General features: G+C 38.6%; 1 long non-coding RNA gene across 1 annotated transcript; it reads left to right on the forward strand.

Moving 5' to 3' along the window:
• The first annotated feature begins 2765 nt into the window (after positions 1–2765).
• On the forward strand, positions 2766–8684 carry LOC131188512 (uncharacterized). The gene is made up of 4 exons (XR_009152792.1): positions 2766–2875; positions 6341–6415; positions 7244–7302; positions 8244–8684. It is a non-coding gene; the product is annotated as an uncharacterized LOC131188512 (long non-coding RNA).
• The last annotated feature ends 2147 nt before the right edge of the window (positions 8685–10831 follow it).

The following is a 10831-nucleotide window of genomic DNA, read 5'->3' on the forward strand; positions in this document are numbered from 1 at the left end:
AAACTGCGGAAATAAGTGAGAGGAAAATGAGAATAAAGCCATGATTAAAGAGAATAAAGCCATGATTAAAGAGATAAGTGCTGTAGTTGCCACTGCATACAGATCTGCCTTTGAGAAAAATTGGCACCGATACATAATTGAAGAAACAGCAATGATTGTCAAATTACTCCAGTCATTAAAAAAAAAGAAAAACATTGGCTTTTTAAAGATCTAAAGAGAAGTTTCACTCCTATTTCAGCCTGAGGCAAAGAATATTAACAATAACACATGAGTGGGCCTGTCCACTCCCAAAACTGTTGGGCGAGTCTTCTCTAAAGAAGAAACAGGATCTGTGACTTCAGAGATCAGTTTATTTATTTATTTATTTATTTATTTTGTTTGTTTGTTTGTTTGTTTGTTTGTTTGTTTATTTATTTATTTATTTATTTATTTATTTATTTATTATTTAAATGTTTCGGTGCTATTACAAAATAGAGGCTATTTTCAGTGTGTTTTGGGGCCTGCTTTATTTCTGAAACTGAGCTGTTGAACTAATTCACTTTACTCCTCACCACACTTCTTTGCCTGAAGGTGAAAAATTATATCAATTCGGTGTCATTGTACTTGTTAGAACAGTAGGTAAACAATATGAGCTGAAAAAGCGATAGCCTGCTCTCCCATTAGCTGTCTCATGTGATGGATGAGTCAGGAATGTTGGTCAGCGTGACGTGCAAAAAGGCAAAACAGAGAGGTGGTGAGCTGGTGATGAAATGACATCCACAAATGAAGTTGATGGACGAGGGAGAGGAAGGAAGGCAAGATAACTTTATGCCTACGAGCAAAACAAGAGGGGAAAAATTGTGGGGGGTGGGGGGATAGAGGTATCTAAGTGGCCTCACCTTTTAGCAGTAAACTTGTGAGACTGTAAAAAAAATCTTTGCCTGGTTTTGGTGCAGCTTGAGAAAGAGTTTTCGGTGATTTGAATTGTGTTGGGAAAATTAATTGAAGAGTTTGCTGCATTTCACAATTTTTATTTTTTATTTGCTTGTCAGAAGGAAATTATGTTTTCTAATGCAGGACTGGTAAATTGTAGGATTCTCAGTGAGTGCTTGAAAATGTGATCTTCTGGAGTACCAAAACTGGAAAAAAGCAATTGCAAATATCTAGTCTAAAACCGTGAAGAGTGCAGGAAGCTAAATAAAAACATTCTCAACAGCTAGATCTCTTTATTAAGCTAATTTATGTGCCACTCACTTCCTTAATGGCTGTAGGAGGGTTACAAAAGTACTATTTTTATAATAAAACCTATTCAAATATATAAAATACATACAATATTTTATAGTAAAAACTATATTTTTATAAGTAAACTGTAATTTCTGCACTACTTTCAAGAGCTGCTCCCTAAACTGTTAATTACAATAGTCTAGTCTGGAGATTGAATGTTTGAGGTCAGGTCTTTTTCTTCAGGTGAGTTGAAAAAGCAAAGGTTCATACTGGTAGGAATTGTGCAGATTATAATCCCAAAGTAAGTCATGGACACTAAATTGAGGAAAGATGAGCTACACTACAGCATTAATTTTCAGCATAAACACCTATAGGTGATTTTGTTAAGGATTGGTCCATGCAATAAGTTCACTCCAGGAGTCTAGCTTTCTAAAACAAATTCCAGTGTGATGAATTTTACTTCTCCATTGCATTCAGGGCTAGTTTCAAATGTATTGAGCAACACAAAGGAGAAACCAAGATCAATAGCATAGCCTTCTTCTCTAGAGTTTGTGCCTGAAGGTAAATGTTTTGATCTGGGAAGCAAAACACACACATGTACATACTTGGCACAATTTCTCCTCTTGAGTAGCTTGCTTATTTAGATTGTCTTCTTGTGGAAAAAAGCAGAGTGCTGGAGAGGAGCTCTGACATTTGCTGAAAACAAAAAGTGAGATGGGATGTTGGAATTGTCATAGCACTTTTTATTTTACTGCGTGTTCAGTGAGCAAAAATAAGTGATTGTTTGAATTTCCATGTCAAATTCTGGCAGTGCCGGAGTAGAGCATCTTACTGAATTGATTGAATGAAATAATATTTATTCAGCTTTCCCTGGTCAGATGCCCTCATAACCACTTTAGTCTCCTCTCCTCCTGTGGTCACAAGGGTGGGGCATCCTAAGGAATGAATATTGGCTTTGTACACTTTCTCTGAAGATGACTCCATTTTTATACAATAATATATTTTTTAGATTTGAAGAGGCCACAAGACTTTTGATTGTTTGATTCTCATCTGTCAAGGGAGTTGTGGTCTTTCTCCAAGCACCTTGTGAGTCTTTTCTTCCTTTCCCCGCTTTGTGTTTGTCGAGCTCATAGTACAGAAAGAAAAAAGAGAAAATAAGGAAAATTGTATTCTGGATTGGGGATGGCAGTTTCCCACTGGACTAATGAAGGACGAGAGAGATTCTGTCATTGTCACAGCTATTTCTTTGTAGATTTTGGGCTAAAAGTAGAGCATTGTCATGACTTCATTGGCTGATTTTATTCAAGCAAGGAGAGTGTTGCTATATCTCTGAGAGGTTTTGAGATTATTTTTATTGTCCTAGTGATGATGCATTTTTTGTTAAATTGAAAATGGTGATTGTCAGTATAGAAATTGGTATTGTCCATATATAGTACATAGTACACACACACACAAACACTTCAATTTTTCAACTCTTCCTCTGGTTTATTTTACAGCTATTTGTTTCTCAGTTGTCATCCAATCATAAGGAGAAATCACGTAAGGTTTTGAAGTTACTTCCCTGTTCACAGAAATGGGACTTTTCATCCCACTTCTGCAATTCTTTCACCACGCAATATTTCAGAGTGTAGAAAATGATACTCAGAAATTCCTCCTATGCTGTTTGCATCAGGTTTGTACACATGGGTTTTTTTAAAGGCTCACCAATATGACCTTTGAAGTTTGTATCTTTTTCCCCCCTCCTCTATTTTCCCCTCTATTTCCAGGCAGGGAGCCAAAGCAAACATACCTGAGCCCATACATAACTACCATTCAAGGTTGGTGGGTTACTTGTTTTATATACAAATATTAGAGTTTTCCTGGAATAATACAAGTTATTTCCAAGTTTGTTCGGTTGCACTCTGTTTTTTAGAAGGGCATATCCAGGTTCATAGATGTAACACATAGATATAGTCAGTGGTGGGATTCAAGTAATTTAACAACCGGTTCTCTGCCCTAATGATTTCTTCCAACAACCATTTTGCCAAACTGCTCAGAAAGTAACAACCGGTTCTCCCGAAGTGGTGCGAATTGGCTGAATCCCACCACTGGATATAGTCCAAAGAATGTAAGGACAAAATTAAGCCTTCTTAATATTAAACTTCCTTTCCAGCAAAGTGATCAATGGGTTAGAAGTATTTTTTTCACCTTCTCTGAAATGCCGCCAACCAAGTACTTATTAACACATTATGAATCTTGTTCAAAGTGCAAGAGAATTTGAGGCATCTCTCCAACATGCTTCATCTTATTATTGAATATTATTGAAACTATCTAGAAGGCAATTTAATATTTCCTTTGTTAAAAAAAGAAAGCCTTTCATTAATACTGTACAGTTGCAAATGTAATCCTATAAACATCCATTTGAACTCAAAGGCTTCAGTTCATACAGTATGCTAAATCAGGCTAAAATAAATGTCTTGTATTTTGGGATTTGACTTTTGTAGGAAATTCCACTATCTTGTTGGCATATCACTTTGTTTAATTCATAATGTGTGCTGGGAAAAGCATGTCATGTAAATGCAGCAATTCTGTTTTGCTAACTTTAATTTGGCTAACTGTGTTTTATGAAATCAGCTAATGAGCTTTAATTCACACAAATGGGATTCTATAAATCTAATCATTCCGTATGATATGCAACAAAATATTGGACTACATAAATGGCTACTGCTGATAGAATCATAGAATAATAGAGTTGAGGTCTTCTAGTCCAATTTTCTGTTCCAACAGGAGACCCGATACCATTCCAGTCAAATGGTTGTACCATCTCTTCTTGAAAACCTCCAGTGATGGAGCATCTATCACCAGTCAACGGGTGTTAGCTGAAGAAAGAATATGAAATGGTTGTGTATTTTCTCCAACACTAAGGGCTAAAGCAGGAGAATGATCATTCTAAATGGCTTATTTAACTATAGATTATTGAATAAACCATGTTTTATTGTTGTTGTTAGTTGCGAAGTCGTGTCTGACCCATTGCGATCCCATGGACAACATTCCTCCAGGCCTTCCTGTCCTCTACCATCCTCTGGAGTCCATTTAAACTCACGCCTACTGCTTCAGTGACTCCATCCAGCCACCTCATTCTCTGTCGTCCCGTTCTTCTTTTGCCCTCAATCTTTCCCAGCATTAGGCTCTTCTCCAGTGAGTCTGTCATGTCCCACTCCTCCTCTGATGGCCGGGTCGGGGAAGTCTGTATCAAGCGTGGCCACAAAGCCTCTGGAGCTTTGCCAAAGTTCTGTCAGAGTTCTCAGGGCAAGCAGGAGTCCAAGGTGTGACTTCAGCAATCCAGATTAGACTTTGCCTGACTCAAAGAATGCCAGAAAGCAGATCCTTTATATAGGCCATGGGGTGTGGCTCCATGACTCAGCACTTATCCAGGCCTGCCCCTCCCTTCCTTTTGCTGATGTCGCCTCTCCATTCTCTGGAAGCATGGATCTGTCCACCCTCCAGCTGCCAGCAATTCCAGCTCGTGACTGGCTTCATGCTCCTCAGGCTCACATGCTGTGGGGAAGGGGTTTATTTGCTCGGTCTGTCCGGGCATGGTGCCAGGACTGGGGGCTGGAGGCATGCCAGGCCATTCGTCTTGCTCCGTCTGTCTGGGCATGGTGCCAGGACTGGGGGCTGGAGTCATGCCAGGCCGTTTGTCTGCACTATCAGTCCCTGGCTGAGATAACAGGAGATGAGAGGGGCCCGGCTGCGGAGAGGGGGGCGGACGAGGCACAACAGAGTCCTTCTATCTCATTAGGTGGCCAAAGTATTTCAGTTTCATCTTCAGGATCTGGCCTTCTAAAGAGCAGTCAGGGTTGATCTCCCGTAGAACTGACTTGTTTGTTCGCCTTGCAGTCCAAGGGACTCACAGGAGTCTTCTCCAGCACCAGAGTTCAAAGGCCTCAATTCTTTGGTGCTCAGCCTTTCTTATGGTCCAACCTTCACAGCCATACATTGCAACTGGGAAAACCGGTGGCTGGATTTACAGAATATTTATTTTATTTATTTATTTATTTCATTAAGTTTTTATGCAGCCAATATTTTTCTTCTTCAGTCCTGCAAAACTATCTAAAAATTACGACAGTGACAAGCAGGACATGATTGTCCATCTGGCTTCATAAGCCAAAACTCAACTAACAACATCAGTAGAATGTGTGAAACTAGCCATTATGTCAAAATGTGATGTACATTTAAAAAATCTTGATAATATGACTCAAAGCACAACTTATTCAATTGATGGGAATTGCTCCATGAACCAGACTGGTTGCTTCGTGTTCTACTGACTGTAATGACTTATGTTGATCATTTTCAATGGCTCAGTTGCCTTGCCTTGCTTACAGCAGGGCCAGGCAAGTAGCAGCTTAAGATATAAATTGCTTGCTTATTTGGAGGCCTTGTCTACTGTGTACCTTCATTAACTAAAATAAACAGTTTTGAGTTGAACCTGAGTCCTTGCAGAAAAATCTAGCTCTAGCCTTGAGAAGGAAATGGGACAGGCAAAATTTTTGCTGACTCCTGGGAAAGTAAAAAAGCCCAAGAAACTCAGAATAGTTCTACCTTGATCAGTTTGTCCTTAAAAGGGTGAAAGTGAAGGCTTTGGACAGATCTTCAAAACTTCGTTACTATTCCCTACATCAATACATATATATTTTTTTGCAATCCTTGCACTCTCTGTTTCTTGACCTGACCTTGTAACTTTACATTGGGGTTTTTCCCCCCACCACAACACAGAAGTTATTTTCTATTTCAATCTTCTGGAATAGTTTTTTAACTTCATAGTCAGTTTTCCACCTGGGATTTGCTGGTGGTCTCCCTTCAAAGCATAACCTGACTTCTTAAATATTTTTGAAATCAACCAAGGCCAGGTCAATGCTGCTGCTTACCAGGGCTCATCACTCTTGACAAGAAAATTGGGTTTATCCAACATATCAGCTGAAATATGTATTTGGAGGAGGAATGCATTATTTGCAGTATAACCTTTGAAGATTGTGTGTTGATTGCTGGTAGGTCACAGAAGAAGTGGAATTGATTAATGCATTGGGAGGAATGAGATCAAGTCTTCTTTCTTCTCATCCGTCCTTCTTTTCATCCATCCTTCTTTCCTTCTTTCCAGATGCAATTTTGAGCTTCAATAGATTTGATTGGGAAGGAAGATGTGCATTTATGGCTTCCTCATATTCCAAGCCAGGTAAGTGTGGTTCTTGGCACAATTAGTTAACAAACAAAAATCCTGGACACAGTTTAGTTATATGTGGATTATTTCGACAATTTTTATTCCACCCCAATTTATTTAACAGAAAAATATATAAAAAAGAACCAGTAGCAGAGTTTAGAATTTCAGACCAAGCGCACATAGTTGGAAATGGTGGCCTAGTCACCATCAGCTCAGATCAAATGTCTACTTAAAAAGGGACTTCAGGACTTTCTAGAATGTTAAAAGCAAAGGGTGCCCATCTTAGCTTTAGGGGTAATTGGGGCAACTACTGAGAAGGCCTCCCTTCTGGTATAGTCCTTTCACTGGTCACAATAATAAAACTTTAAGCAAACAGTCTCTTGATGGTCTTACATAGTGGGCAGAATTGGTTTGGATAAGTCAATCCCTAATGTAACCTGATGCCTCTGTGCCATATTGAGTCCAGAAGCTTACTAGCAACTAATGCAGGTTGGTTTTATAGATTTTATCTTGTAATAGCAGGCGTGTCCCACTAGAAGTCTGGAAAATGCATTTTTCCCACTTGTAGCTTCAAAGTCATGTTCAAAGGCAGTCCCAACATAGAGTATGTTGCAGTAGTCAGGATACCTGGTTAATGCTATAACTAGAGCACCAGCCAGAGAAAAGCAAAGAGTTAATTGGAGCCAAGAGTCTAGGAAAATTTCAAACTCAAACAGCTAATTCTTCATGGAGAATGCAATCTCATACACAGTATTGACAGTAATGTTTCAAGATGCTAAATTTTTATTGACAGTAGTACTTCTGTCTTGCTAGGGTTTAATGACTTGAGTTCTTTTCATCCAGCCTCTCACAGTCTCCAAGCAGCCACTCAAGACTTCGATAACATCTTCAACTTAGCCAAGGTAATAATGTAAAGTTATTTATACTCTTTGTATTATAAGAATAGCCCCAAACGGGTGGGCTTCAAAAATTTTAGCAAGGGGTTCTCTGACCGGTTGCTGGGTGGGCATGGCCATGGTGGGCATGGCTTAGTCGGCTTCCTGCACCATGGCGGGTGTGTGTGTGTCACTTTTTTCCCTCCCTGGGCTCTGGAAGCTTTCTTCAAGCCTCCGGGAGGGTGAAAAAGGCCTTCCCAGGCTCTGGAGGCCCTCTGGAGGCTGGAAACGAGCCTGTTTCTGGCCTTCCCAAACTTCCAGTAGGCTCATTTTTCACCCTCCTTGAGCCTCCATGCATGCCCTGCACTTACCTGCATCCAAAATGGGCCACGTGGGGACTCCTGAGAGGGGTGGGGTGGGGTGGGAGGGGCCAGCTAGGAGTGGGATTTGGGGGTTCTCTGAACTGCACAGAATCTTAACTAAAGGTTCTCCCGAACCCCTGCAAATCCCCAGCAGCCCACCCCTGCCCTAAATGATAGGAGATATCTCCCAATGGTTTCTTATAGATGTTTAAAATCATGAGAGAGAAGACCAAGCCTTGTGTCCTCCCCGTCTCCCATGCTGGACCATGGGCTTGAATTCTGCTCCCCTATGAATACAAACGCAAACCATTCTCTTAGCATAGATAAAACCCTTGTAAAACAGTTCTACCAAACCCTGAACCTTGCTACAAGTCTAGCAAGGAACTGTGGCCCATGGTATTAAATGATATCCAAACAATGAGTAAAGTGGTTTCTGAACGCATGTATATTACACACTTCCTGTTTGATATTTATTTATTTTTTGGATTTTCTTTGCCATTGCACATTTATTTTTGCTTGATTGGTATAAATGTCTCCCTAACCCCTCCCCAACAGATACGCTAAATAATCATTCATAATATTTTTTGATAACTTTATTTCGGAAAGAATAATGAAAATTTGAAAGCGTTGCCCCAGAAGCACCCAAGGCAGGAAAGGGAGAAGCAAGTCTGAAAGAGGTACCGGTCGGTGGATGTTCTCAGAAGTAAGCATAAGTGATGGGTATTAAGAACGAGTCAATATATGTTTTAAAATGACATTTGCAACTGAACCCTACCCTGCCAATAAAATTGACTTCTTTATTTAGCGAGTACAGATCTGGTAGTTGAAAGGCTTTGATTTCAAGTGGAGAAAGCAAGGAGAATGACATTGAAAGATCACCAGCCACGGGCTTTTTAAAATCCTGCTTGTTCTCATACTGTATTGTTGCTCCCCTGATAATGATAAGTATTTGGAACTTGTCAAGCCGTAACAAATGTACAACTTGTGAATGTTATCCTGGCACAGAGAATGCTTGATTAAATTAGTTAATACATCACAGTCCCAAAACTAATTCTGACAATTTGGATAGATACCTTTTCCATCACCTCCACTGAACTCCTCCCCGCCCCCACTTCAGAGTAAGCATGTTTAAAGTCAACAATTTGGTAAAAATCCAAGTCAAAGCCTGGTTTCTTGTTTCAGAAGGGGAAGAAAAATAGGTACGGAAAAATAGGAAATGGAGAGATGGGAAAAAAAATCTAATGGAATGCTTCCTCTGAAAGCATTTTGACAGTTTGCAATAATTATGTGGCCAGAGAAAACTATCTGACTTCATAACATTCATTTTGAGTTGTGCAATAAAATAAATGTCTATTCTGTCAGATTTCTAGAGATTGCTGAACTGATTTATGTGTTAGCCTGACAGTAAGGGGTACAAACAAATAAAAACTATACAAAGAAATATATGAATACATATACAGATTGCCATTCATCTTACAAAGATGGCATTGTAAGATGCCATTCATCTTACAAAGAAGTTTTCAAACTCAAAATATTGCATGCATGCATAAAGTAGTGCCTAAAACCATGAGAAAAAATGAACAGATTAGTCTGAGGCCAAGTGCAGTAATGTTTTTTTAGTAGCCATAAAGTATTAAAATTAATGGAGTAAGCTACCCAGAGTCACTGTGTATGACTTGGGTGGCCATATAAATGTGTTTAATAAATAAACAAATAAGATTGCATTTAGCTGTTCAGTGAAGGCATCCCATTCAAATGAATTCACATTGTAATAGCAACTAATATTTCATGGACTGCTTCAGTTATAATTGAAATGTGATAGGCAGAATGTTCCTATTTTTGTAAGGACTGCAGATTTCTAATATGCAAAATTAATTTTGTAGAACACTGCAGAAAAAAAAATAATAGAGGACACCTAGTGGTAGAGAGTTGTACATTCCTTTTTCCTCAAGACAATGTGCATTGTGTAGATGGTGCAATGAAACTGTATTATACTTTGTAAAACTCTATATAGATTAGGCTTCGTTACTCTAGAATAAATTTACTACTATAAATATATGCAGTGGATTTTGTTGTACTGCAGTGTAGACTAGGAATAGTGCTGATGGCATTTTGTGTGTATTGTATTGCAATACAGCAATATATCTATTAATTATTCCTAGGGAAAAGAGTGGCAGATTATGAAGAAAAAAAGGATCTAAACATAGCCAGAATATTAGCACTTTGTGGGCTAATAAATTCTGAGTGTGAAGACAAGGTATCTCTTGTAATTTTATATATTATTTTAAGAGGATAAAGAGAGATAATGTAGATATTAATACAGTATATATAGATCATTTAAAGAAAATCTATGAGGTCACTAGGAGTCAAAAAACAACTTGATGGCATAAAAATCAAATCAATATGTAAATATACATGAAAGACTTTCACCTACATACAAAATGGATATTATTATTACTGGTTACAAAGATTTTCAGACTGGACTTTGCATTTTCATGTACCTATCAAGTCCTTCCCAAGAACCTGAGATAGGCAGAGGTTATGGTTTGATTGCATTAAAAGTATCATTGCAGGATGTAAACTGTTCCAAGTAAAGCTGCCTTTGGAAATTGACTGATGTGATTTCGTTCATGTGATGATGTTCAAGTATTGCTCCAGATGTTTTGAGGCTACACCCAAGATACTTATTACTATTGGCACTATCTTTGCTTTCTTTTGCCATAGTTGTTCTACTTCTATTTGCAAATCTTTATATTTTGTGATTTTTCTCCAGTTCTTTCTTTTCTATTCTGCTGTCTCTAAGTATTATAACAACCATTATCCAGTTTTCCCCCCCATATTTCTTATCAACAATTGTTAAGTCTGGGGTGTTAAATCTTAACAGTTAAGTGTGGGATATTATGTGGCAAGTTCTTGAGTTCTAAAGTCTCAGAGCATTTTACTTTCTTCATTTTCTATTACTTTATTTACTCTATGTCCCACCAGTTCTTGCTGGTAAGCTTTTATGGCATCTTCACTCTCCATCACATACTCTTCCAATGATCTCTTTTCTTCTTCAGCTGTCTATGTACTTGCAACATTCCACGCCCATCTATTTTTTTTAATAAGTAAAATATGTCAACATTCCTGCATGGAGGAAGAGCATGATTCTTGGTCATTGCTTTTCTGTCTTCTTATCCAGGGATTTAGTTCTG

This window comes from Ahaetulla prasina, chromosome 1 (assembly GCF_028640845.1).
Source record: "Ahaetulla prasina isolate Xishuangbanna chromosome 1, ASM2864084v1, whole genome shotgun sequence".
In the NCBI taxonomy this organism is placed as follows: Eukaryota; Metazoa; Chordata; class Lepidosauria; order Squamata; family Colubridae; genus Ahaetulla; species Ahaetulla prasina.